Source organism: Cryptotermes secundus, unplaced genomic scaffold (genome assembly GCF_002891405.2).
Source record: "Cryptotermes secundus unplaced genomic scaffold, Csec_1.0 scaffold235, whole genome shotgun sequence".
NCBI classification, from domain to species: domain Eukaryota; kingdom Metazoa; phylum Arthropoda; class Insecta; order Blattodea; family Kalotermitidae; genus Cryptotermes; species Cryptotermes secundus.
Window position 1 is genome coordinate 177,093 of NW_019723301.1, and position 27,165 is coordinate 204,257.

The 27,165-nt window shown below is 40.2% G+C and overlaps 1 long non-coding RNA gene across 1 annotated transcript in view; it reads left to right on the top strand.

Moving 5' to 3' along the window:
* Positions 1 to 583: 583 nt before the first annotated feature.
* Positions 584 to 27,165, top strand: part of LOC111861704 — a 341,697-nt gene continuing 315,115 nt past the window's right edge. Inside the window, exon 1 of the long non-coding RNA XR_002842294.2 lies at positions 584 to 719. This is a non-coding gene — a long non-coding RNA (uncharacterized LOC111861704). The remainder of the gene's footprint in view (positions 720 to 27,165) is intronic.

Sequence of the window (27,165 nt, forward strand, 5' to 3'; positions counted from 1 at the left end):
TATATATATATTGCTACGAGTACCTTTGCGAGACAGAATATAAAATAAAAAAAAAACACGAGATTTATTGCAAGCTAAGAATATGGCAGAAAAATTAAAGAAGAATCAATTTAACTGGAAACAACGCGTACCGACAAACAAGTTGGAAGCTCGTGGATTACTAAAATTAGAGTATTTGTGGCATTGCTAAGGAGAGCTATATTTGGAAACACCCAGGAGTAAATGGAGAAAGCAGTTTCAAAACGATATTACAGTATCAAATCCTCGAATTGAAAGAAGAAGAAGAAGAGGTGTACAGAAAAGTCTATAGCAAATCGATATCAGATTCGAGAACAAGGGGGAGAATATTTCGTTACTTATTTAGTTCTAGATTTGAAAGAAGAAGAAGAAGAGACGTGCAGAAGGATCGATAATAAATCGATATTTGACTCGGGAACAGAACAGGGTATGTTGCACTCTATATGGTTTTAACGCTGTTCAGTGAAAAAACAGTTTCGACACAGAACGCGATACAGCACTCTCTGGAGTTTATTCAGCAAGTTTAAATCCAATTCTTGAAGTGTAATGTGTAGATCAAGAACCTGCCTCTCAGTCCGACAGATATGGTGACCACTGCCAGGTGCAAGAGAATATAACTTACTGCAGTTGCAGGCGATAAGCCGTGTGTTGGTGGCGGACACTGTGACGCTGGGACGCTACTTGTTGGAGGATGTTAACATGTAAGTCTCTCTGAGTTTGCTGTGCTTTACTGTCAAAAGGGAACACATAATAACTTGCTCCTGTGCATCCACGTTTTCTGGCTCCTATAGGAAACATTTTCTAGCGCCTTTTATACCTAAATTTGTGCTACACTGTGGTTATGTAATGTTTCGTGTTTTCAAATCATCAGATTGTGTACATGTGGTCACTCATAGAAAGCTGCCTGAATTGCAGCGCGATGCAATTGTGATACTTTACGTCTATAGAATTACGAAGGCATGAGCTTCAAAACCAATTACAGTAAGGTACATGAATTCAGAAATCTGCAGCTGTGAATAAAGACAGATTAGAATAACTGATGAATATGGACTGTTCTATGCTTCACTGTTAGGCATCTATATAAACAAAGATGAAATGAATAGGTCAGTCTGTATAGCGAAGAGCTACTTGCTGAATGGGCGGGGTTCGATTTCCGGCAGGGGTAATACGTTCTCTTCTCCGTAGCCACCAGACCGGCTCTGGGCCCACCCGACCTCCCATCCGTTGGGTACAGAGTGCTCTCTTCTAAGGGGTATAGCTGTTGGAACCTCAAGTTGACCATTTACACACCTAGTGCTGAGGTAAAGAATTGTGGAGCTATACTTCCACTCCCCATACGTCTTCATGTCATTGTGCTCCATTAGTTAAATATAGGGAACACTTTACCTTTATCTTGTAATTTACATGAAATTTCTTAAACACAAAAGTAATGATTTTTTTGCACAAGATTATTTATTATTGCAGGTGTACTGTTTACATTATATTAAATACAACAATTGGGAAGTCCAACATGTTTCATCTTCAAACGGTAATATTCACGGTCGTCCAATATAAACATAAAATTTTGCATAACTTAAAAATGAATTGTGTAATTTTTTTTCCACACTAGTCATTTGAAATGGATCTTATCATGAAATATCTTTAGCAGTTAAAACTTATACGACGGAGGAGCCAATTTTGAATAGAAGAAAAGACTGTTATATTTTTTCACTGTGTGGTGTAGAAGGTCGTTTCTTTCGAATGGGATAATATAAGTCACTTACAACATCAATTTCATCCTGTCTTGAGACATCCCTGTAGTGGTTTATGTGTGTTTATATGTTGAAATACATAGTTATGCCCACCTCTATGTATAATTCTGAAAGTTATTTGACCGCAAGTGGTTTGAGGTGATGGAAATACAGCTTTTGAAGAGGGGGCGCACTGTGGTAATTGAGACAGAATTTAATCCAATATACAGGTTGGAAAGAATTCTGTAATATCAGCCAAATTATAACAGGCATGTTTTAATTGGGATTAGTACAGACTGCAACCCTTAGAAGACCGGCCCATTCAGTTATCAGTAACGGTGTAGAAGCAACAGTGTCTGTGGAGATAAGGGATTAGTTAGAGCATGAAGACTTTGAGTCGAATGCGCCTTTTACCTGACTCAATGTTGGCGGACAACTGGTACGCGAGACAGTTTTGTTAACACCTCCCATTCAAATAAAACTGGAATTGAGATTAATTAATTATAGATGGTCTCCACATCATTTCTTGGGGTGTACAAGATCTGTTTAAGTCCATGGGTTTGTATTGCAGTCTCTATTAACATACTATGACCGCCTCTGTAGTCTGGGGTCAGAGTTCCTGGCTACAGACCCAGAGGTCCGGTTTCGATTCCCGGCGCTAGCAGATTTTCTGAGAAGTAGTGGGGCTGGAACGGGGTTCACTGAGCCTTGTGAGGATAATTGAGGAGATACTTCAATGGAAAAGTAGCGGCTCCGGTCAAAAAAACCGAGATTAACGGCCGTGGGGATTCGTTGCACTGACCACGCAACACCCCCTTTCGGTTGAATTTGGCACTGACTTCGCCGACAATCGGCAGTCGCTCGTTCGCTGTAGTTCGCTTGCGGACTAAAAACCACGGAGTTCGTTTGTTTGATTAACATACTCTTCGACTTCATTCTATACGTATTGTAGCCGGATTTTTTTGTGGTCTTCAGTTCTGCTGGTATTATTGTTATTATTATTATTATTATTAACCCCAGGGCCATAGTGCGGCTGGAAGGATTAGATCAATTGAAAAAATCCAATGACCACATCGGGATTTGAACCCGCGACCTTCTAGCATGTACGCTACCGCGTGCCCCATTATCATTATTTTTAATGGGGGTGAGACTGAGTCCACTTAGTACTGCGGCCACTCTTTGGCCTATTGTACCAGTTCCAGATGATGGGTGACGAAGATTGTGGAGCAATCGGTGGAGTGCGAATTGGCAGGGGAAACCGAAGTACTTGGAGAAAACCTGCACCAGTGCCACCTTGTCCACCACAAATCCTGCATGACCGGACCCCGGGCTCGAATTCGGGCCCCCGCTGTGGGAAGCCAGCGACTAACCACCTGAGCTATAGCACGGCCTTCAGCTGGTAATGCTAGATGCTTTCAGTCTCTCTAGTGCAAGTCTGTCGTCGGGTATCTAATCAAACTTTGGACAGCGTCGTGTTTGAGAAGCAGATAGTGAGGTCCAGTGTAATATTTCATGTAGCCTGTTATTTCTCACCTTGTGGAGCTGCCAGCACCCAAGCTCGAGAACCAACTTCTGTATGTTGTCTGCGTTTGCTTATTCAGCGTATTCGCTACCCACCATGTATGGAGGCTATTTCTGCCAACCGAAACCCGAAGACTCGCCATGCCTTGGCAATATCAAGTAAAGGTTTAGCCTAAAGCTGGGTGCAGTACGTTCGTACTAAACATTCGTAACTACCCACGGCGCTACTCTGCACTTCTAACCCATAAGACTAAAATCCAGTTTTTCAACGCTGTGAAAATATCAAGTCCCGTTCTTTTGTCCTGTTTCCAGTCTTCAGTGCCCTTTCCTCTCAATACCAGTCTTTTACTGGTTATTAAAAACTGCGTTTGTTTTATTTTATTTCTCACAACATTTGTATACAGAAATTTACCCTAATAACATAATTTATTCTTTATAGGATTGTAAATTTAATTTTATTTCCAAGTAACTTCTATGATGTAAGATCAGACTTTTAATACTTATATTCTGATTTTTCTTCCATGGCCATATGTATATCTGTATGTATATATGTACACTACACTGAACGATACTGAATGGACATTTCTGTAGGTTTAGTTTTGGTAGCAGACCATTCACATTTGTAGTTATTTATTTTTATATTTAGTTGGTGTGTCATGATTTGCAATTCACACTCTGATTCAGCTAGTGGGATCGTCTGCCATCTGTCACCTTCCTTCGCTCTGTCGCATAATTGCTGTCCTGCGTTTGGCATTCGTTTTTTACATAAATTTGAAAATTCTATTATTCCTTCAGGTTGGAGTTATTTTATATTCTGATCATATATTTTTGAGCTGTCGTTAAGCTGTAGTTAAGAAGATTCTGTTTTCCTATCCAAATTAAAGTGCTTATAATTGGTGACTGAATGTCTGAGTTCCTGAACAATACAATTAACAACAGCTATTAAAATTGTCATGGTTGGAACTATTCCACTTTATCCTCCCATCTCTGCCACTAGTATAAGCCTTTAGGGGGCCGCGCGATAGCCCAAGCGGTTAGTCGCTGGCTTCCCACCGCGGCGGCCCCGGTTCGATCCCGGGTCTGGTCAAGTGGGATTTGTGGTGGACAAAGTGGCGCTGGGGCGCGTTTTCTCCGAGTACTTCGGTTTCCCCTGCCAATCTCCATTCCACCAATTGCTCCACAATCACCCTCACCTATCATCTGGGGCTGATACAATAGGCCAGAAGTGGCCGCAGTACAAGGGACTTTGGCCCACCACACTAGCAATAAAAAAAAATTTGCACTGCTTACATAGAAAAACGTACTGTCATAACTGAAACTATTAAGTAACGGTAGCATTTCAGGAAAGTTCCAGAATTCATACTCATCGTTGTGAATTCAAATAGGCACAGCATTAAATGTGACCAGAATAAATTGGACGTGCAGTAGGAGGCAAAATACGAAATGTGCAGTAGCTAATATGATACGAGAGATTTTAAGATAATTTCAGGGTTCAGCCGAGTGACCTTTTCTAAAGGTCAGAATGTCATGGACATGGCTCCCATGTATTGCATGCGAAGGGTGTTAAGCTCTTAATAAATCATGTCTTCTACTGTCTGATATTGCAAGAAAATGAGAAGATATTCTCCTGCACGTACCGACTTCTACAGGGTGATGTTTTTATACCGTAACCCAATGTTAGGAACGTTTCGCCTAAATTACCATATCCCTCTAATGCACGGCGTTGTTAACGTCAATTTCGATGGGTTCTCGTTTATTAAAATCAGAATCCGGTGTTGGAAACATTTCACCAAAATGATCCTGACCCTCTGATACATGATATTATGAACACCCCGAATATTGTATTCTTGTTAAAAAAATACCCTGTATTTTATATTACTTACTTCCATAGCTCAAGCGGTTAGTCACTGGCTTCCCACCGCGGCGGGCAAGGTTCGATCTCGGGTCTTGTCAAGTGGGATTTGTGGTGGACAAAATGGCGCTGGGGCAGGTTTTCTCCGAGTACTTCGGTTTCCCCTGCCAATCTTCATTCCACCAACTGCTCCACAATCACCCTCACCTATCATCTGGGGCTGGTATAATAGGCCAGAATTGCCCGCAGTACAAGGGACTTAGTCCCCACCCCACTAGCAATAAAAGAATAAAAAATACTTAAGAAATTCTTTACTTATTTGCTTTTGTGATTCTATCATATAAGAAAACTCCCGAATTGGTAAGGTGTGAAAATGTTATCAAAATTTGATTTCCGATCTACAATACGTGGAATTTTGGTCACAGTTTACAGTATTTAATATCACTATCAGCTCTGTAGTTTTTTAGTCTTATGAAGGTTCTCAGTATGACACTAATAAATACCGACTGTAACGCGATTTAATGGATATTGCATTTTATGTCGAAGTGTGAAATATATCTTCTCTGTGTGTCCTCTGCTTGAAATACAAGAACAAAACAGTCCTTTCATTCTTACTGTAGCTCCACTAATTTTGTTTAATCATGTGAAACAAGTGGCACAATCAGAATCCTCTTTGTTTATAGGGCGCAAAAAACACGTTGTTCTTTTGTTAGTGACACGGCTTATTGTCACGTGTTTATACCCACGTGACTAAGAATAAAAGGGTCAGATTGGATGATTGGATTTATTAACACCTTTTACAGTCACTCGTAATCACATAATCTTAAAGCGCTATCGTTAATCTACCCACTTCACAGATCACTAGGATACGCCAAGTCTTCACAGTTTTCACTGGTCGTTTCCTGGCAACGGATTTATAACTGCACAAATAAAGACTTCTTTTCACATATTACATATTTCACAAATGCTATTGTTGTAAGATTTGAGGCTTTCACGGCGGTGACTATGAAGAAAGCAGTCTTCTGGGATTTGGCACCGTGTATATGTGGTGTCAACCGACGTTTCGGAGAAACGTATCGCCTCCATCTTCAGGGTAGAAGAAAAAATATAAGAAATCTGCAAGCGAAGAGACCGTGAGAACCGGTAAAAGCAGTCTCCGAAACGTCGGTTGACACCACATATACACGGTGTCAAATCCCAGAAGACTGCTTTCTTCATATGCTATTGTTGTATTTACAGCGGCGTTGAATAGCAACGAACGTTATCCAATTGTTGCCTGTATATTCATTGCCGTGGGAATGTGTTTACAGAGTCGTTGCCTAAAAATCCGTCTGCATGTCACAATATTAATATTTAGACCGTATTTATTCCATTTATATATAATTTAATGAAACAGTTGACGTATAAATTAGTTCAACTAATCATATTTATCGTACCTAAGTAGTGTCATTCTGGATGTAAGATGAGTACATGAATAAGCTTTTCCGAGTTATCAGCTGGGAATTACAACCAGATTTCTCTATAGTCACCAACATCTGTGTAACTGCATGCCATCCCGCAACTCTGTACATGATTCTCAGCAGTGAACAGCGGAACTGTGGAACGCGATAAGTTGTTTTCAAAATTTGTGAGAAAGAACAAAATTACACAAAAACTTCACTTTAATTCCTGACTAAAACTTTGTTACATCTTTACACCGAACACCACTTACCCCTCTTTCCCATTTATATGACTCATGTGTAGTTATTTGAAATGAAAGTTCTCCTGTTTCAATTCTCTCAATTTTAACTGAGAACGTAAATATTAAGGTTACAAAAAAGGGATTTACTACTCCATTCTGATAAAAGTTAAAAAAGGTAAAGGTACCCCTGTAACAAACCATGGTGGCCCATAGGATTATGAGATGTTGAGGCTCCCACATTTTCTAGACAATCGACTCACAGATGGTGGTGAGGTTGTCAGCCTTACGCGCCGGCCCCCAGGAATATTCCTGGTACTCATTTCTATTAGAGGCTGAGTCGACCCCAGGGCCATAGTGCGGCCAGAAGGATTAGGTAAATTGTAAAGTCCACCTTATCGGGAATGGCTGCCTTTACTGCAACAACCCTGTCATCTTGAATATCACTCATACATCGTAGACCGCAGTATAAATAAATTGAAGTTAGTAATTATCATTGTGTGCCGGTCACGGTAGCCGAGCGGTCTAAGGCATGTACTGTCTTCGCTCGCTTGGAAACCAGGATCATGGGTTCGAATTCCGCTCAGGGCATGGATGTTTAGTTTGTGTGTGTGCGTTTTTCTGTGTTTGTGTACAGGTAGAGGCCTTGCGACGAGCTTATCACCCGCCCAAGGAGTCCTACCGAATGTGTAAGATCTAGAAAAACCGAAGTGAACGGAGAAGTTGATGGAGGTAGGCCTAGGCCCACTGGGGCTGTAGTGCCAAGTAAAAAAAGTTATCATTGTGTAGGAAATGAAAAGGCGACTAGACACCACGCAATGTAAATTGTGGGTATTGAACTCTCTGCAAAGTAAATATTCTGCAATACAGCGGGTGGTCATTTCCCCATTCATTAAGCATGCACTAGTAACCAAACGAAATCAGATATCCAAGACCGTGTTTAATTGTAAACAGAAAAATGCAAGTCTTACACAGTCAGGAAGCTGATCGGAGCGAACGCACAGGTTTTCGTGGAATCTTAAAAGTACTCTTTACCTGGGACTTCTCCCATTATAAAATTCGAAACCACAACCGACATAAACCTAACTTCAAGCGCCATGTCAGGTAGTAGATATCTTAGTGCGACATATGATAAATTGTGAAACCAAGACAGACAGACTGATTGACCGTCAGTTGCAATGTGACTTAGACTTTGAATAAATTGTGAACGGAACTGATCTATAAATTTCCTGTTAAGAGACATTACGGAGAACGAAATTGCTTTTTAGTTGTGTTCAGAAAAATCGAAAGCCATATGTCGGGTTTGTCATGTACCTCAGCAAGTAACAGGTTCCGAACTACCCAGCAGGTGGAGCTAGGAATCACTGTGTTTTTTTTTTGCCTTTTTTTGGTCCATTTGAAGGCCACTTTATTTAAGGTTCTAAATGTATTTTGCATTCATTACCCTCGTATCTTCACAGATTTTGATAAATTTTAATATACGTAACTTATAATGTTATATTTTAGCGTCCTGTTGCACTGATTTAAGTCCATGATTTATTTAAACCGTCTTGTAGTGCATACACTCATTTATCTCCTTCTCTCCCTCTCCCTCTCTCTCTCTCCCTCGTGCGAGGGAGAGAAGGAGATAAATGAGTGTATGCACTACAAGACGGTTTAAATAAATCATGGACGTAACTTATATTTTATATTTGTTACTACGGAGAAGTTTTACTTACTTAAATTCGTTGTAAGTGCCGCTTTTTGTACTAGTCCGTATAATTCATGCATAGACATAAAATTTAACATGTCAGAACTTTAATTCGAGTGTTACTAAAGATAGGTTTTGATCCACTCGGAGGACTGTTTTAAAGAGGTCTATGTAGTATTAATACCTTTAACAAATTATAATTAAACTTTATATGACGATTCTCTTCAAGTCAAGGAGGATGAGGTTGGCAGGGCATGTAGCATGAATGGGGAGAAGATGAATGCATATAGGCTATTGGCGGGAAAGCCAGAAGGAAAGAGACCACTGGGAAGACCAAGGCGTATGTGAGTGGACAATATTAAATGCATCTTAAGATAGATAGGATGGGATGGGATGAATTGGATTGATCTGGCTCAGGATAGGGAACAGTGGAGGGCTCTTGTGAACACGCTAATGAACCTTCGGGTTCCATAAAATGCTGTGAAATTCTTGAGTAGCTGCAGAATTTGAGGCTCCTCAAGAAGGGCTCAGCTCCATTGGTAATTAATGACGTTTCTCTTACAAGAATATTAGCATTCTTCTAAATATTATGCACATTAATTCGTGTCGACATCCGCTCTGCTTAAGTGCATAAATACTTGCATAAAATGATCTCATTTCCAGGGAGGCCGTAACATGGTAACGCAAGAAGTGAACGTCATAGTAAATGCTGTATAACCGCCTCCTAGCGCCCTGCCATCCTGTTCATGTTCTCTCGATGTACGACATATTGCATACGTCTACTCGTAGAGAGCATGTGAATGCCATGCGTAAATGAATAGTGGCTTTTTAATATCACCGCAGGGATGTATTTTCCAGTTTTTATTTTTCATGTTAGGAAGCAACGTCTTGGGGCAATCAGAACAATGATTAATTAATATCGCAATTGCGTAAGGATTACCTTCTCAATATTAGACATAAATCACAAGAAGAACTTCACCGTTTTATGCATTTGCTTCTGGAAGAAAGAGGCTGCAGGAAGCTGTAAAATAATTACAGATATAAATTGTACAATTATAATTATACAAGTTTTATCACTGAATGATTTGCTCAGTCTGGATTCCTATTAGGCGTGCTTGAAAATTCTTAACGTAATGCTTTTGACCTATAAAAACATAAAAATTTCGTCCATTATTTTAGAAGTAGTTTCGAACTTCATCACGCTAAGAAGCCAAACTATTTTGGAAGAACGGGAAAATAGCACAGATTTTTTCCCGTTCTTCGTGTTGTTTTATATTCTGAAGCAAAATTTTCTTAAATGCATGGTGCATAATTTTCGAGGAATCTACGACCACACAGTATTTCAATATTCTGCACTAAACGGCGCAGGTATTGCACACTTCCAACATTTTGGTAACTTTCTTAAGGAATTAACGTTATGAAGTCGGGGTGACCTTCACTAACAAGTATAATAAAGACTGGCATATTGGTTCCAAAAGTACGAAGGACGCACGCATTCATGTAAAGCGGTTAGTCGCTGGCTTCTCACCACGGCGGCCCAGATTCGATCCCAGGTCTGGTCAAGTGGGATTTGTGGTGGACAAAGTGGAGCTGGGGCGGGTTTCCTTTGTGTACTTCGGTTTCCCCTGCCAATCTTCATTCCACCAAATTCTTCATCATAATCATCCGGGGCAGGTACAATAGGCCAATCAGTGGCCGTCGTGCCGAGTTGAGCCAGCTGGACTCCACCACCTACTAAGCGAATTAAAAAAGAATTAATTTCATTTTTATAAGGTAAGAGTTGTAGGCTAAAACTGAATTCCTTCTTATCGCAGTTATTGAGTAGTGCTGATCTCAGCTACTAGGCTGTGTCCTGAAATGTCATGAATACACGGCGGAAGAGGGATCATGTATACCCGAAGTAGCAGTTCTGTATGTGGCTCAATGTGCTGGCTGAAGTAGTTTTGAAGGGCGGAAACATCGCAAGAGATAATGGTAAATAAAGCACACCGTCTTTCAACATATTTCATAATTTAATCTACACAGAACTGAAAATCGAAATGAGCTGTGAGTTAACGAAAGAATTAAAAGAGAATTGATAGCCAGCTATCTTGTTTCACGTTTTTACAGCATTTTCATTATAAATTGCAGGCAGAGGTAGTTTTTCTTCCCTTACTAACTCTCTGTCTCTGTTCTTGTTTCAGTACATTTCGATTTACGTCATACACAACTTGTTTTATTTCTCCCCTATGCAACAAAAACGTCTTCATTTAATTCTTCACGATGACGTAAAAGTTTTCTTTCAGGTTGCTAAGCGACCACTGTTGCTGTCACACATCCGAAAAAGGAGAGTTTTCCTATCTCGCTCTTCTGCGTCAATTCGTGTTATTTACAGATGTAATCAGTATTCCAAAATGCATGCAACGCACATGATTCCTTATACACGTTGGAGAACTGATACCTTATGCATCTAGGTTAGTACAAGTTTCGTTTCCTTATGGCGGATATTGATTTTAGCAACTTCTTGAGGGAGATGTCACTGACGTGGTTTGACTACCATATCTGCCGTCATCTGACAAGCGTAACACACGGATATTACCAATGAGGGTAGAGAAGACATGGTCTAACTTTGATGAAATTTCAAGGATAATAATTCTGTCCATGATTTATTCTAACCGTCTTACAGTGCATACATTTATTCACCTTACTCTTCTCCCTTGCACCACATGTTTCAGCACTAAAGTGCCATCTTCAGGTGCTTTTCGATGTAGGTCGAACTACTTCATTGCATGCCCTGTTGTCTTTATACTAAAATATATATTCGTCATATATATTGATAAATTTTAAATATTAAAAATATTGAAACAGGTCAGGATTTGTCATCCTTATGTCGTATCTCAATACGCGCAGTCATAGGAGCAAGACACAACACAAAGCACAATACACACATGAAAGTAGGGAGAATACTCCGATAGAATAAGATAGGCGTGACTCGCGTATTGAGATACGACATAAGGATGACAAATTCTGAACAGTTTTAATATTTAAAATTTATCAATATATATGACGAATATATATTTTAGTTATTTTAGTATAAAGACAACAGGGCATGCGATGGAGTAGTTCGACGTACATCGAAAAGCACCTGAAGATGGCACTTTTGTGCTGAAACATGTAGTGCAAGAGAGAAGAGTAAGGTGAATAAATGTATGCACTGTAAGGCGGTCAGAATAAATCATGGACATAAATCAGTGCAACAGGACGCTAAAATATAACATTAATAATTCTGTATTTTCTGAACTTATTTCAATTTCTAAAATCTTCCTAATGTTACACAGCGCTCTTTTATTTTAGAACTAGCACGCTTAGAGAGCCTGGTTACAATATGGCTGACAAGAGAACAGGCTGACCTCCATTGCATTTCAGGGATAACAATCCCGACGGAATGAACATAGATTTTTACGTTGTAATAAAGAAGAAAGTGGCAACGGTATGACATATTAATTATGTTTGTGAATACGTAATTTTATTCGAAAATAGGCCGAAATGACGTTCGATAAAGAGGAGATTGTGAATGAAAATAAACATTTTTTTTTTGTAAATGCTTATGTGTTGAAAAGTAATCAAAGAAACGCTTTAAGTTACTCTTTTCAGTGCTTTAATTACTGGAAATTGCGGGAATATAAATTGATGTGTGGCTGAATTACAACTCATAGAAATTTTAATTTGTAAATTTGATTAGTCACTTTCTTAGAAAGGGAAATTTTAAAACATTGTAGGCAGAAATATTTCTTCATGGATGTGTCCCAAAATATGAAATTGTTTTTCCAAAAATTCCCATTATTCTTACTTCACTGTGGTCATATCCTTTCGAATTAAACCTTACGAAATGTTCTCCATCGGAATTATTTTTGAGGTGATGTATATTTTATACATAGTTATATTCCTTAATTAGGAAATCAACCCATTGCACGACTCAGCTGTTGCAGAACATCACGGGATAATAGGTCAGTCAGAAAAGAATGAACAACAGAGATGCGAACCAGAGTAAGGCCGTTTAACAATGAAATCACCACTATCGCCCTTTATTTTTCCATATTTACAATAATCATATGCCATTTCTGGCTATTACTTCGCCATTCAGGACGCATAATGAAGTAGTTAGTAATTGCAAACACGATGCCCCTGACGTTAGTTCACAGACCTTCTATTACCGGCCTGGAGCTCTCACCTACGAAACGGTTTTCTCGCAAGTGAAATTTGTCTTAGTCCATTATAGGGATACAAATAAAATGGTGGATTGGTCCACAGTCTTGTCGTGTCTTTCCTAGATTCTATCTGCAACTGAAGAATACTACAAAACGTGTCTTATCAACGCTGATAGCCTTTGATAGTGTAATTACCATACATCACACCTACATTTTTAAATTAAATTTCATTCTTGACGTTTATGTTATGTGCGTATTCTCTGTGTTCTGTGATAACGAAGTGGGAAAGTTTCGAGAGGAACAGGTCGGCCTGCTTTCTCTACCAGCCAGTAATAAAGACATCAAAATCTCCGAGCGAGGTTGGTAACGTGAATTCTTCAGCAGTCCACCTCGGTAAGCGTCATCCATTCTGTGAGATTTCCATGCTCCGTACAGATTGCAATAATGGATATACTTGCTCTCATATCATGCAAATAAATTTATACATCTTACCAATATACGTTATGCTCTTAAGAGTAATAGGGGTATAGAGCGGCTGTGACGGAAATGACAAATATAGAAAAAGCAGAATAACAGAGAGTTATATTACAAGTTTATTAAGTTACAAAGGCTGGTCTTGTTTTTGTAGACAACGTAGTATAAGGGTTCGCTTCCTTGCTATGTTAACATAAATTCTTTTTAAAGCACACCACATTTTTCGTGATTATATGTGTCTGTATGTTTACTCATGTTATAAAACATTATTTTAACCTTAACCGTTGGTTCATACGGATCCTAAAACCATTATTCAGTGCTACTTTTTAAGTTGAAGTTCAAATTGGAGTTGCTTTGAAGGAAGGGGGGGGGACTTGTATACGCTAAGGGATATTTAATTGTATAACTTGAAGTTTTGTTCTATAGTTACGTTCTTTAAACCTTAAGAACTATTTAAGTTGTAGAAGGATTCAATTTTGCTGATTGTTGGATAAGATGTCTCTGATTCCCGACAAGGGGTGGTCTTCCAGATCTGATATTGGTTGTGGTGTTAACAACACATCACCTTAAAAATCTTAGTTATGCTATTAGTTGTCATGAAACTGGATCAAAATAACTTTACAGCTATGCACATTTGTGATAACACTAAAGCACTTTATGTTGCTTAAAACATGGTATTTCTTGACCAAGTGATTACATATCACATTCTCCTGCACTGTGGAATACTAGAAAACAATTAATTTGTTTCTGGCCTTCGCTTATATTCAAACATATTTCCTCGGTATCTGCAGTGAGTCAGTAGGGTAAATTTGACACATATTTTATCGAAAATTAAATTTCCAGTAATGTGGATTGATTTTAGTTCCGTTGATATTTGAACTAGTAATAAGATGAGCTTTATTACATGGATTACCCTTTGTGTGTACCTGATCTATAAATTGATTAGAATGACAGTCGTCTGGCATATCGGGGTCAACAGCGTGCTGAGGAAATATAAAATGAAGTTATTACAATAACGCTGTAGACAGCATTATTGAACGGTCTTTATGTCCTTTTCCACAGTTTAACCTACAGATAATTTACGGGGATTGATGGCTTGAATAAATAAAGTTTTAATTGAGGCTGGTCAGGCTATAGGTTCTAACCCTTTAATTTGATTAGACCAATGATAATTATTCTTGGAGGGTGTGGTCTGCAAACCTGGATAAACGGGTGATGGAATACCATTAGTGTGTTGTCTGTCAAAACAAGTAGATTTCAAGCAGCAAACAGTCGCAAGTTGAATCTCAAACGCCGGAAATCAGAGCTTATGTCCATTGCCAATTAGCTCGGGCATTTCAGATTATACCGTTCTATACAACTAACAGGGAAAACCTTGCAAATAAAGATTAATGCCAAATGTGAAGGATTTGGCGACAGCTTCTGGGTACATTCTAGGGTACTGTGACCTTATATAAGCACTTGGTGATGTTAGCCGAGAATAATTTGGAAAAACTATTTTAACATATCTTGCAAAGTGTCGTTAACACTTCTGTGCTACGGTTTAGTTTGGTTGTATTTGTTTTCCTTGCGCCAATAATACGAGGGCCCGCAGTTCCGTTATTTTTTTCCCTTGGCACTACAGCCCCATTGGGCCTAGGCCTACCTCCATGAACTTCTCCGTTCCCTTGTTCCGTTATTCCCTGAGTCAAAATATGACGGGACCGCATGAAGGTCCGCTAGTAGACTGCAAACAATTCTCTAATAGATGAATAATGCAATGCCTAAATATCGACTCCGTGTTCTGGACATTAAATTCACATTTAAATATGTCTTTAGATCATGTATTTAAAGTTTTACTAACATACGAGTATTTATTTTCCACGTGTGGAAGCGGTTAGAATACCCCACCCTAGCCCTGCGAGTTGTAGGTGACGACAAGGGAACCCGGTGCCTGGGGGTAAAACTAGGCAACTCTGTCTCTGGGGAACATAAATAGAGACACCCGGTCATCCACGTTTTGGGTTCGACGTAAGGCCGACGAATTTTCTCTGTAAAAATATTAGTGTTGCGAATATCCAAAAAAATGAAAACCGGATGGTCTTAATTCACGACACCCAGCCGGGAATAGACAATCATATAAAAGTTATATGGAAAACTACGGCCCAAAGAGGAATGTTTTGCCGATGATGATGATGATGATGATGATGATGATGACTATGACGATGACGATGACGATGACGATGACGACGACGACGATGAAGACGATGAATATATTTCTTTAAATATTGTTACTGTAAATACTCGTGAACCTTTGCAACCGTTTACTTTCTAAATACATTACGCTAATACTTGAAGAAGGTTCTTTCTGAGAGTTCTCTTAAGCTAAAGGTCCGCACAAAAGAGAGACAACATTCAAGCTAGGTCATTGTTGTTAACATCCTTAAGTAAATAAGTACACGGATAACATCACCTTTGTTACTTATTTTATAAATTTAGGAATATATATATAAATTAAAATAATATTTACGCAATATAATTAGCCAATTTGCCACGAAATGTAAAATAAAATTAAAATAACATAGGTCATATTTATACGGGTGATTATATTGGAGATCATCAGTGTAGATTTCGACGTATCAGATCAACTACTGATCAGATTTTTTACATTCATCAGATACCGGAGAAAAAATGGAACATAACGAGGCAATACATAAGCTATTTGCAGAATTCAAGAAAACCTGTGGTTCAGTTAGGAGAGAAGTATTGTTCAATATTCTGATAGAGTTTGGGATACCCATGAATCTAGTTAAACTTATTAAAATATGTTTAAACGAAACGTATAGTGAAGTCTGTATAGGTAAATATTTGTCTAATAATTTCCTATACAGACTGATTTAAAACAAGGAGATGCTTTATCGCCACTGCTTTTCAACTTTGCTTTAGAATATGCCATTACAAAGGTCAGGGAAACCAGGTGGGACTGAAATTAAACGGAACACATCCGCTGTTGGTCTATGCCGATGATGTGAATCTACTGGGTGATAATGTAGGTATCATAAAGAGAAACATACAGACTTTAATTGACGACGTAAGTAAGCAGGTTGGTCTAGAAGTAAACATACAGAAAACTAAGTACATGTTACTGTCTCCTCACCAAAATGCAGGGCAGACTTATGACAAAAAGATATCCAACAGATTCTTCGAAAATGCGGCAGAGTTCAAACACTTGGGAACGACGATAGCAAATCAAAACCTGATTCAGGAGGAAATTAAGAGGAGATTGAACTGAGGTAATGCTTGCTACAATTCAGTGCAGAACCTTTTGTCTTCTCGCCTGCTGTCTAAGAACGTAAATCTTAGAATATATAAAACTAAAATTTTGCATGTGGTTCTGTAAAAACTTAAGTAAACTCAGTGGTTTTAGTCCGCAAACGAACTATACCGACCGAGAGACCGCCGCTTGTCGGCGGTGTTAGTGCCAACTTTAGCGGATAGAGGGTGTTGAATGGTCAGCGTAACGAATCCCCACGGCGGTTAATTTCGGTTTTCTAGACCGGAGCCGCCATTTCCTTGAAGTGGCTCCTCAATTATTCTCACGAGGCTGAGTGGACCCCGTTCCAGACCCGCTACTTCTCAGAAAGAAACCTGGTAGCGCTGGGAATCGAACACGGACCCCTAGATCTGTAGCCAGGAACTTCGACTACTAGACCACAGAGGCGGTCTGTATGGGTGTGAAAATTGGTCTGCGACATTAAATGAGGAACATAGACTGAGGGTGCTTTAGAATAGGGTCCTGAGGTGAATATTTTTGACCGAAGAGGAATGAAGTGACAGGATGTTTGAGGAAACTGCAAAATGAGGTACTTAGTAACTTCTACTCCTCTCCAAGTATAATTAGAATGACCAAGTCAAGGAGGATGAGATTGGTAGGCATATAGCACGAATGTGAAGAAGAGGCATTCATATAAGACTTTGATGAGAAAACCAGAAGGAGAGAGACCACTAGGGAGACCTAAACATAGGTGGGTGGATGATATTAAAATTGATCTTAGATGGGATCCGGTGGTACGGACTGGATTGATCTCGCCCAGGATAGAGACCCAGTGAAGGGCTTTTGTGAACACGGTAATGAACCTTCGGGTTCCATAAAATATTGTGAATTTTTTTAGTAACTAGACAGTTGGCCGCTTCTCAAGAAGGGCTCAGCTCCATGAAGTCAGTATTCCGGGAAGTGAAATACACCAAATCAATTTGTCAGCAAGTCATATGGAACGAATTTATACAACACCCTTACAGATATGCATAAAATTTCCAGTAAGAAAATAGACATGATTCGTTTCTTTGGCACATGCCAGTGCAATTTTATAGACAGGAACCATGTGACGTGTGCGCTGTTCTGGAGTAACCTGGAAAAGCAGTGCCGTGGGGTGCAGGGTATTTATGGGGGTGTTCGTTTGCCTGCAGCTGTTGAGGTAGCTGCAATCGATTTCGTGTCCGCCCGTCCGCTTTTGTAGCCGAAGCGCGCATCGTCCACAGAATGTAGGCGACCGTTAGTAGGTCAAGCGATCCTCTCCACAATTTTCCAGGGCTGTTAGCCAGGACAGGCTAGGTTGCTTGGGGTTATTCGCAAGCTGCTTCACACATGAAATAGGTTATGAGGAAACCTGTAACCGTCATGCTGTGTTGGAAACGCAGCTGTATTACTTAGGACTGTCTTTTAGCATCAAGATATTTAAATGAATGATTCATCCGAAGATTAGGCCAGTAAAATGACTGGTTTCGTGTCAGAAGAACGGAACCGGTTCCCAAATTATCGGGAAGGAATTCTCTTTTCCTCAACCAGTCTCTTATCTAATGAAATATGTCGTCTTCTGGGTTGTGGAGCCGTGTAGATCTTGTGTGAACCGACGTTTCGGAGGAACGTATCGCCTTCATTTTCAGGGTAGAAAAATCCGCGATCGAGAAACCAGCTTGAGCAGGTGGCTGCAGTCTGAATCACCAGTCGAAAAACACCGGGTTTTCATGGCTCAGGACGGAGCATGGAATTGATCACTCACCTCTCAATCCTCGTTCATTCGCTGGGGACAAATATTCATTTACCTTATGCCATGAGGGCCTGTAGCAGGCATGCATAATCGTATAAGACTAGGCATTCTTGAGCTCGGAAGTAAGGAACATGAGTGGATAACTTCACGATCCAGTCACCCTTAATTTTTGGAGAAAATATTGAAGATTCCCAGGGGTTGAAGACGGTATAATCCTCTTGTAAACTGGTCAGAGATGAAGAAAAATCCTTCCACGAAAGGGAGCCAAACATAGATTATCAAGTTTAACCTTATTTTAACCAAATGCCATCTAAATACATTCAGTTTTTTTTTTATAAATGAAACATACAAACAAATAGATTCCTTAGTTTTGTTCATTTCACATAATAAGCGCAGAACACAAGTCTGACATTGTCGGAGGCAGATTTGTAATGATGACTGGACATCGATGAATCATTTTTAAAATGGATCTTACTTATTGTGAAGATACTGCATTTTATCTTGCCAAGCTACGTATGATTTAGGGTTGGACTGCATTGTACCACAAATATGATATAGACTGAGGGACCGTTGCCTCTAATCCCATACTTTAGAAGTATTTTAACGCAAGTAAGAGATTGCTACTTCTGTATTAAGTTACAATGAAAAGGCCGCGCCTTAGCTGAAGCGATTAGTTGCTGGCTTCCCACCGTGATGGCCCGAGTTCGATCCAGAGTCTGGTCAAGTGGGATTTGTGGTGGACAAAGTGGCACTTGAGTGGGTTTTCTCCGAGGACTTCGGTTTCTCCTGCCAATCTTTCTTTTTTTTTTTCCTTGGCACTACAGCCCCTGTGGGCCTAGGCCTACCTCTATGAACTTCTCCGTTTAATTCGGTTTTTCTAGATCTTACACATTCGGTAGGACACCCTGGGCGGGAGATCAGCTCGTCGCAAGGCCTCTACCTGTACACAAACACAGAAAAACGCCCACACACAAAATAACATCCATGCCCTGAGTGGGATTCGAACCCACGATCCCGGTTTCCTAGCGAGCGAAGACAGTACATGCCTTAGACCGCTCGGCTACCGCGACCGGCCCTGCCAATCTTTATTCCACTAAATTCTCCATCATCATAATCACCCGGGGCAGGCTACAATAGGCCAATCAATGGCCACCGTGCCGAGTGGACCCAGTTGGACTCCACCCCCACTAAGCGAATTAAGAGAAAAAGTTACAATGACACTAAACTTTGGAATTGTAATGATGCAGGTGTGAAAAATGTCGTACAAATTCGTATGTCCCTTGCAATTTTGAATCTAATTACAGCATGACGCTGACGGCAATGACTCCTTTCACATCCACATATATGAGAACAGTATGTGACACTTATATTCTCCTGCAAATCGAACCTGGCTGTGAAGCAGCTTCGTTCTCGTGCTTTTGCATCTTCCCTGTCACTTATTGAAGTATCAGATGTGTTGGTAGTGTTCATACTGAAGAAAATTAAGTAATTTTAGCTCTTTAACAAATATTATTATGATGATATAATAGAGAATAATAAGGTGAACAGGCATGTAGCGTGCAGGTTGCTGATGATAAATGCGTTCAAAATTTCATATGGAAAACGCGAAAGGTAGAGATCATTTCGGAAGACGGAGGTTAGATGAATTATATTACAAGAAGTTCTGGGAAGAATTAATCGCCCGCCTTTCTTTGATTCGACACGGATCGCATAGAAAAAGACGCGTCCAACAATTATTCTATTGTTGCGTGTGTATTCATTGTCGTGGTGATGTTTCTACCGAGCCGCTGCCTAGCAACGATAGGGAGATAACATACAGACACACGCTGATAGGAGGGATTAATGAAATACGCATTTGTGATGGGCTTAATTGCCAGGGTATGTATATGAAGATTCATAAAGATCGTTTCAGGCATTCAAAAGTTAATGCGGGGGGTGGGGCGGTATACAGAGACATAGATAGCATGGTAATCGCATGAGCCTACTCATATTTTTTTTAAATAAGTAGAGCAGGAAAAGAATAACCTCGAAGAAACGGACAGCAAGTTCTTAAATTGGATAAAATTTACTCTGTTAGCGGACTCCTGAAAGCCTTAAGGTTTAGCACAGGTTGGGGAATATCTTGGCCAGACGACTGACTGTCATATTCTCAAGAATGATCTTTTTTTTTTATTGATAGTGGGGTGGGACTAAGTCCCTTGTACTGCGGCCACTTCTGGCCTATTGTGGTAGCCCCAGATGACAGGTGAGGGTCATAATGGAGCAATTGGTGGAATGAAGATTGGCAGGGGAAACCGAAGTACTCGGAGAAAACCTGCCCAGCGCCACTTTGTCCACCACAAATCCCAACTTGACCAGACCCGGGATCGAACCCGGGCAGCCTCGGTGGGAAGCCAGCAACTAACCGCTTGAGAAGAAGGATCTTGCTACGTGGATTTAATTAAGGAGTCCAAGGAGTGATACCAACTGTCTAAGATTCATAGTGTCAGATTAATTCTGAATGTGAACGGGCCAGAAAACCTCATCTGTGAAGAAGAAGAACTTTACACACACGCGTCCTTTTCTTGCTATACAGTCTGTTATTCTTAATTATCTCAAGAACTTATGTCTACTATTTATTTAAAACTTAGCTTTTATCGAGACATTTCGATCAAATAATCCGATTAGACTTGAGAGTAGTAGTTACTTAATTTCGTATTTGTTGACGTCACTGATTGGTGAACACATGAGACAAGCGCGTTTGTATCTGACAAATCATTGGCCACCGGAAGTACAAGTTGAACGTCACTACTGTAGCACAGCATGTATTATTAACCTTGACCGCTAATTATCAAGTTACGTAACATGTGCTGTTAAGTCTGTTGCCAAGGTCGCGGGCGGCGGAATTGAAGTGACGCGTTTCAGCAGAGAAGTCAGAATTTCAGTCGCTCAGCGTCCTCCGGTAATGAAACAGATTAGACGTTTTAAAACTCTTATGCACAAGTAGCCATTGTCTTTTGACGGCAAAGGATAACCTTGACAGGACAATGCGGAGAAGAATTCGAAACAGATTATGCAGTTCCTGAGCTTCGTAAGAATGTGCATTGCCTAACTCTTCTCACCTCTTTGTAGATTACTTATCTATGCTTTCAGCATAGGCAATGTAAGACGTCGAATGATGTGATGACCGACAATTGATCATCGATTGGAAAAGATTAGGAAGTGAGTGGTTGTGGCCTGAACGAGGTACTAAATCGGCATTTAATAGAGTGACTGAGAAAAACCACTAAAATTCTTGCCCAGAATATCCAGCTACATGGAAGGTGTTCTAAGCATAATTCAATTTGCTAAGTCAAGAATTACTTAGCTGATCGAGAAGTCAAGAGGAAACCCAAAGCTGCATCGCAGTTTTCACAAAAGCCTCTCTTGTAACGCTATCTTGAGGCAGTCGACTGAAGCCCACAGACCCTCACCCCATTCCTGTAAGATGCATTTTGATGTTATCCTCCCATCTGTGCCTACATCACCCTTGTGATATATTTCCGTGAGTTTACCTTATGCAGATCCCAGTTTTCTTCACGCCAGGGTATGCCATCCTACTTGATCCTAGCAGATTTATAAGAGGAATAAGATTGTAAGGCTCCTCCTAAAGTTATTTCTTGAGCATTCTGTTCCTTCCGCTTNATTGTCTTTTTATGAAAACGTCGGGACAGGCTAGGGGGATGGACGATGGAGGAATCGGGGGGGGGGAGGTCGATTCTAGGTAGGACAACGGTTTTTATATTCTACATAGCGTCAAAATAGGCTCTGGAACCCATCGAGCATCCTGTACAATGGGTGCCGACGGCCTCTTTCCTGGAGATAAAGCGTTTGGGGGGTGAATCTAACCATTCACCTCCATCCAGAACCGACGTTAGGGATGATGGGGCTATGCATCCGGTCCCTGTGCATCTTTGTGGCGTAATGTTTAATTCATTAAGCACAGAGAAAGCGTGAAATTTTGCCAAACCGCCCTGCGTCATCCGAATGTAATGATAACAAATACTATCCTTGTATGTTTCGCAATTAGGTCGACATCCTTTGTCTGCAGTGCCTTTCAGTTATATTTGATCCACTGTCAATGTCACATTAAAGGCAATAAATGTATGGCCAAGAAAAACCTTCCCATCCTACGGCTTTGAAGTATAAAATTCAAATTGGTTTCCTCCAGGCAACCCATTTTGCTACTCTAAGTTACCGTCCTGTTAGCCTGCTGTTTTTAGGCCTGTCTGTAGAATTAACGGGAATGTTTAAACAACTGAAATTAATGTATATTACGCTTCCATAGCTGTATGGGAATTTGTAAAGGGCATTCATATGACGGCATGAAATATATTCGTATGCGTCAGACAAACCAACAGAAGGAGATTTAATCTCAGATGTTTACGACAGCAAGCAATCAATAACACTTGTACGAGGCTGAGAACGTCGGCTGAACCAGTTCTCTACAATGTAAACATTTTCTTGCTGTTCATCACCGTTTCCACGACGTACGTTCTTCTTTTGCTATTGTAGCAGTCTTGTCGATATATCGAACAACGATAAGATATTTACGATACAGATGACAGAAATGTCACTCGCTACAAAAATATTGGCGCATTTTTTTTTATGAAAATTATTCCTGTCGCCTCGCTTAGTGCTTCAGAAAACTTGGATTAACTACGGACTATATCAGCCAGGTTAGTGTTGTGGTAAAATTCTATACCTGTGTTTTTCAATCCTCGATTCCCGGTAAGTTCTTATCGGCCAGAAAGCTTTTACTGCCAAAGGTCTCCTCATTTTTACAACTGCTGGGAGCAGGTGGCTGTATTTAGGACGAACGTCTTGCCTCGCAGGATGTCACCGCATAATATGCTTATGCAATACAAATGACACGTTTATTTAAGATTAATTTTTTCCTTCGCTACAGCCCCAGTTTGGGCCATGGCCTACTTCCATGAAACTCTTCGTTTCAATTCGGTTTACTAGTTCTTAGACATTCGATAGGACTCTTTGGGCGGGTGAGCAGCTCGTCGCAAAACCTCTACCTGTACACAAACACAGAAAAATGCGCACATACACACACATATACACACACACACAAACAACAAACATCCATGCCCTGAATGCAGTTCGAACCCATGATCCAGGCTTCCGAGAGAGCGAAGACAGTGCATGTCTTATACGGCTCGACTACCGTGACCTGCATTTAAGAAATTAATACTGTATATAAAATATATATCTGTATGTGTAATATGAATTCTCTATAGTAAGTAATTTGGATATTTTACCGGTCGGCAGTACAGTTTGGGTTGAGAAAAACTGTTCTATAAATTTTCAACACCTCTTTGGGAGGTAACAGTTTCCAGTCGTAGCAGGGTTACCGTTTATCCTGATTGACGTTTGGTATGGTTTCCGTCAGTTTCATCCAGACGACTGCTGCAGTGGTGCATAAAGTAGGCCAGAACCGTCTTTTTCCAAATCCAAATTCATGATAATTCATGGCCATTTCATTTGTCTCTGTATGACTTCAGCAGCTGAATCAGAGAAATGACAACCGGTCATTGCTATCTGCCCGATTGCAACATTTTCCTCGGTGCCTTCAGATGAAACCCCGGAACCTTCGTCGCATCATAGGCTATTTATTGTTTTCAGTGTAGAATTTCGCCCATTTCACCCTGTGTGCACCATTAAAGGAAATCCGGGCTATTGCTCTATCTCCAAAGATCAGAGTTATTCTTGTGAATATCATAATCATCCAGCTCTACTAAAGCCTATTAGAAAGGAGTCCATGGATCTAGCACATTTAATCCCTTTCTGTCTGGCCATTCTCTTCATACGAATATTTGTAGAGATAATCACAAAATAATACTCGATAACTGCGTCAGTTTTAGCCTGATTGATATTTACTAGAAAGCACTGGAGAGGAATACAATAATAGGTTGAGAAAGGGAACTCTCAGGCGGCGTCGTCCCTACTGTCTATAGGATTTCTTTCGGTGCCCTAAGTATAGTTAAAGAATTATCTTCGTTTAATCGACTTCGATGGCTCTTTGCCATGTTCACAAGACCTTCCACGAAACCCTCTGATGACTCAATTAAAAAATACCATATAATTTCTCCAGGCTGCTCCATAGTCGTTCAAATTGTTTCCTTCCTTCAGGCATTCTGATTGAAATTTTATCTTCTTTCCCATTTTATGCTTAACTACTTCATATATCTCTCTCTTAAGGACGTGATCATCTGTGTGTCTTTCCAACAAGAGAAGTCCAGGTGCAGACCTCTTTATAACAGTTGCGACGTGGGACTGTTTTATTATTAAGAGTTATATGTTCTGAAGTGGCAGATGTTACTACCAACCTCATTATTTCTACTGAATTAATGTTAATTATTCTTCTACCTTGTCCATTTATGAAGTGTCTTCCCTCCCTGCTTTTACATTGCGATCTGTTAACATATGTTTTTACGTAGTTCACTAAAGTCTGAACTATTAACGCCATTATTTTAAATTATTATCATACTCCTGTAAGCGTATGCAGCGTAGTATAAATAACTGTAAGATATGAATCGCTCAGCTTGTCGTAGCAGGTGACTTGTCAGTAAACCTACTTTTTTTTTTCATTAGCGCTACAGCCCTCATTTGGGCCTAGGCCTACCTCCATGAAACTCTCCGTAAAACTACTTTACAAATACATCAGTTTATGAAGATAACCTATGAAGAGCTTTGTGTTCTGGGATACAACGGCATGTAGTCCGTTGAAATTCAAGAGAAATTTCCGAAGACAATATTCCCTCTGTCTTCAGCGTAGAAGTATAAAAAATAGCGAGAATTATGTGGCAAGAAAAACGGAACTTTCAGCTGGTTTCGTGCTTGGCTTATTTTTTCATCCTGAAGAAGGAGGTGACATGTTCCTCCGAAATGACTTTCAATGGAGTACACGGCGTTATATCCCAGAAGATAGAATCTTCACAAACACCACCACAACCTACAAGATAATCTATTTTCGTAAAGAATATTACATATGGGGCATTTCACTAATTCTATTAAATAGTTCAGGTACAGACTCGGTAGGGCTTGATGTTGATTTCGTTTGACCCAAGGGACATTATACTGTACTACCAAGCAGCTGATCCAGACCTACGTATACGAGAGGAAATATGCAGTTAAATTACGTTTGCATCAGATGCACACTGTAGCTGTCCGTGCGCTGAAGCAGTGTGCCATGAGATGCAAGCGTAGGGGAGCCGATGTTCGTCCCAGAGAAACATAATTCGACGGTGATTGGGTAGGAGCCTGGACCTACCCCAGAGTGGACTTAGTCAACAAGTTTTTAGTTTAGCTGGTTAGACTTCTTATTCATTTCATAGGAGGTAGAATGAACTCCCATCCATCGTCACTAACAGTTAAAACAGCATTGAACAAGGTGTAAGAAACCAATTCTTGACTTAGCTTTCCTTATGAGATTTTGGTGCTAAAATGATTTTATTGTTTCTAAGAATAGGAGAGGATATAGAAGAAAGTGCAAAGGGAATATATTCCGAAATAATAGAGATTAAAAGAAAGTCACACATAATTTTAATGCAGAAACATCTTCGAAAGAGATCACTTTGACAGCGAGACAGCGATATGAGCATATTACAGCAGATACCGCCAGGGAAATGTGTTTCAGTAAGTGATAATTGAATTTATTTGGTTCAGATTCTGTTCTAATGGAACTGAATCTCGAATTCTAATACAGCAAAATACGATTATAACGGAATTCCAAGGAAATTAAAACTCAGCTGTTTGAGATATGTTTCTCTTGTACATGGGCAACTAACATTTATATAATAACTGACAATGCGCGTCCGATGTACTTGTGATCCATATCACAATTTACAGTACAGAGCACCGTGTAATTTTTCAGTTTTCTTCCTATCTTCACTCTTTCCTATTTACTTTTCTATTTACTTTTTCTATCTTCTTTCTTCTAATTCTATCCTTCTTTCCTTTCCTCAAACTTTATTCCTACTGTATTTGTTTTTTCCTTTCCTACGTTCCTTCTGCTTCTTCTTTCCAACCGTCTTTCTTTCCTTATTCGTTGCGGAATTGTTTTTTTTTTCTAATTTCTCTTAGTAGGGGGTGGAGTCCAACTGGGTCCACTCGGCACGGCGGCCACTGATTGGCCTATTGTAGCCTGCCCCGGGTGATTATGATGATGGAGAATTTGGTGGAATGAAGATTGGAAGGGGAAACCGAAGTACTCGGAGAAGATACGCCCCAGCGCCACTTTGTCCACCACAAATCTCACTTGACCAGACCCGCGATGGAACCCGGGCCGCCGCGGTGGGAAGCCAGCGACTAACCGCTTGAGCTATGGCGCCGCCTGACAAGAATGATAATTCTGAGCTAATGAAAGTCTCATAACACGTTTATTATAGATCATTTTACGTCCGTCTTTACTCTACATTCTCTGAAGTAGAAACATTTTCCGACATAAAAGTCTTATGTTGAATTCAGGTTTCTTCCTGTACCGTATTTACTTTAACAGTGAGTTTGTTGAACCTAAGTAGATTTTTCCAGGTTTTTTCATTGGTGCTACAGCCCTCATTTGGGCCTAGACCTACCTCCATGAAACTCTCCGTTTCACTTCGATTTACTAGATCTTAGACATACGGTAGGACTCCTTGGGCGGGTGATCAGCTCGTCGCAAGGCTCCTACCTGTACACAAACATAGAAAAACGCACACAAACATTCATGCCCTGAGTGGGATTCGAACCCACGACCCCGGCTTCCGAGCGAGCGAAGACAGTGCATGTCTTAGACCGCTCAGCTACCGTGACCGGCTAGACTTTTTCAGGTTAGTAACATGTTATTGAAAAGCAGCATGTCTTCACTGCCTTTAATCACTAAGCACAGAAGGCTATAATACTGTTATCTAAGAACCTGTAAATTAGAAGCGGGATCATAGGTACAGAGTACACATCGAAACTGCAACGAGCTGATATATG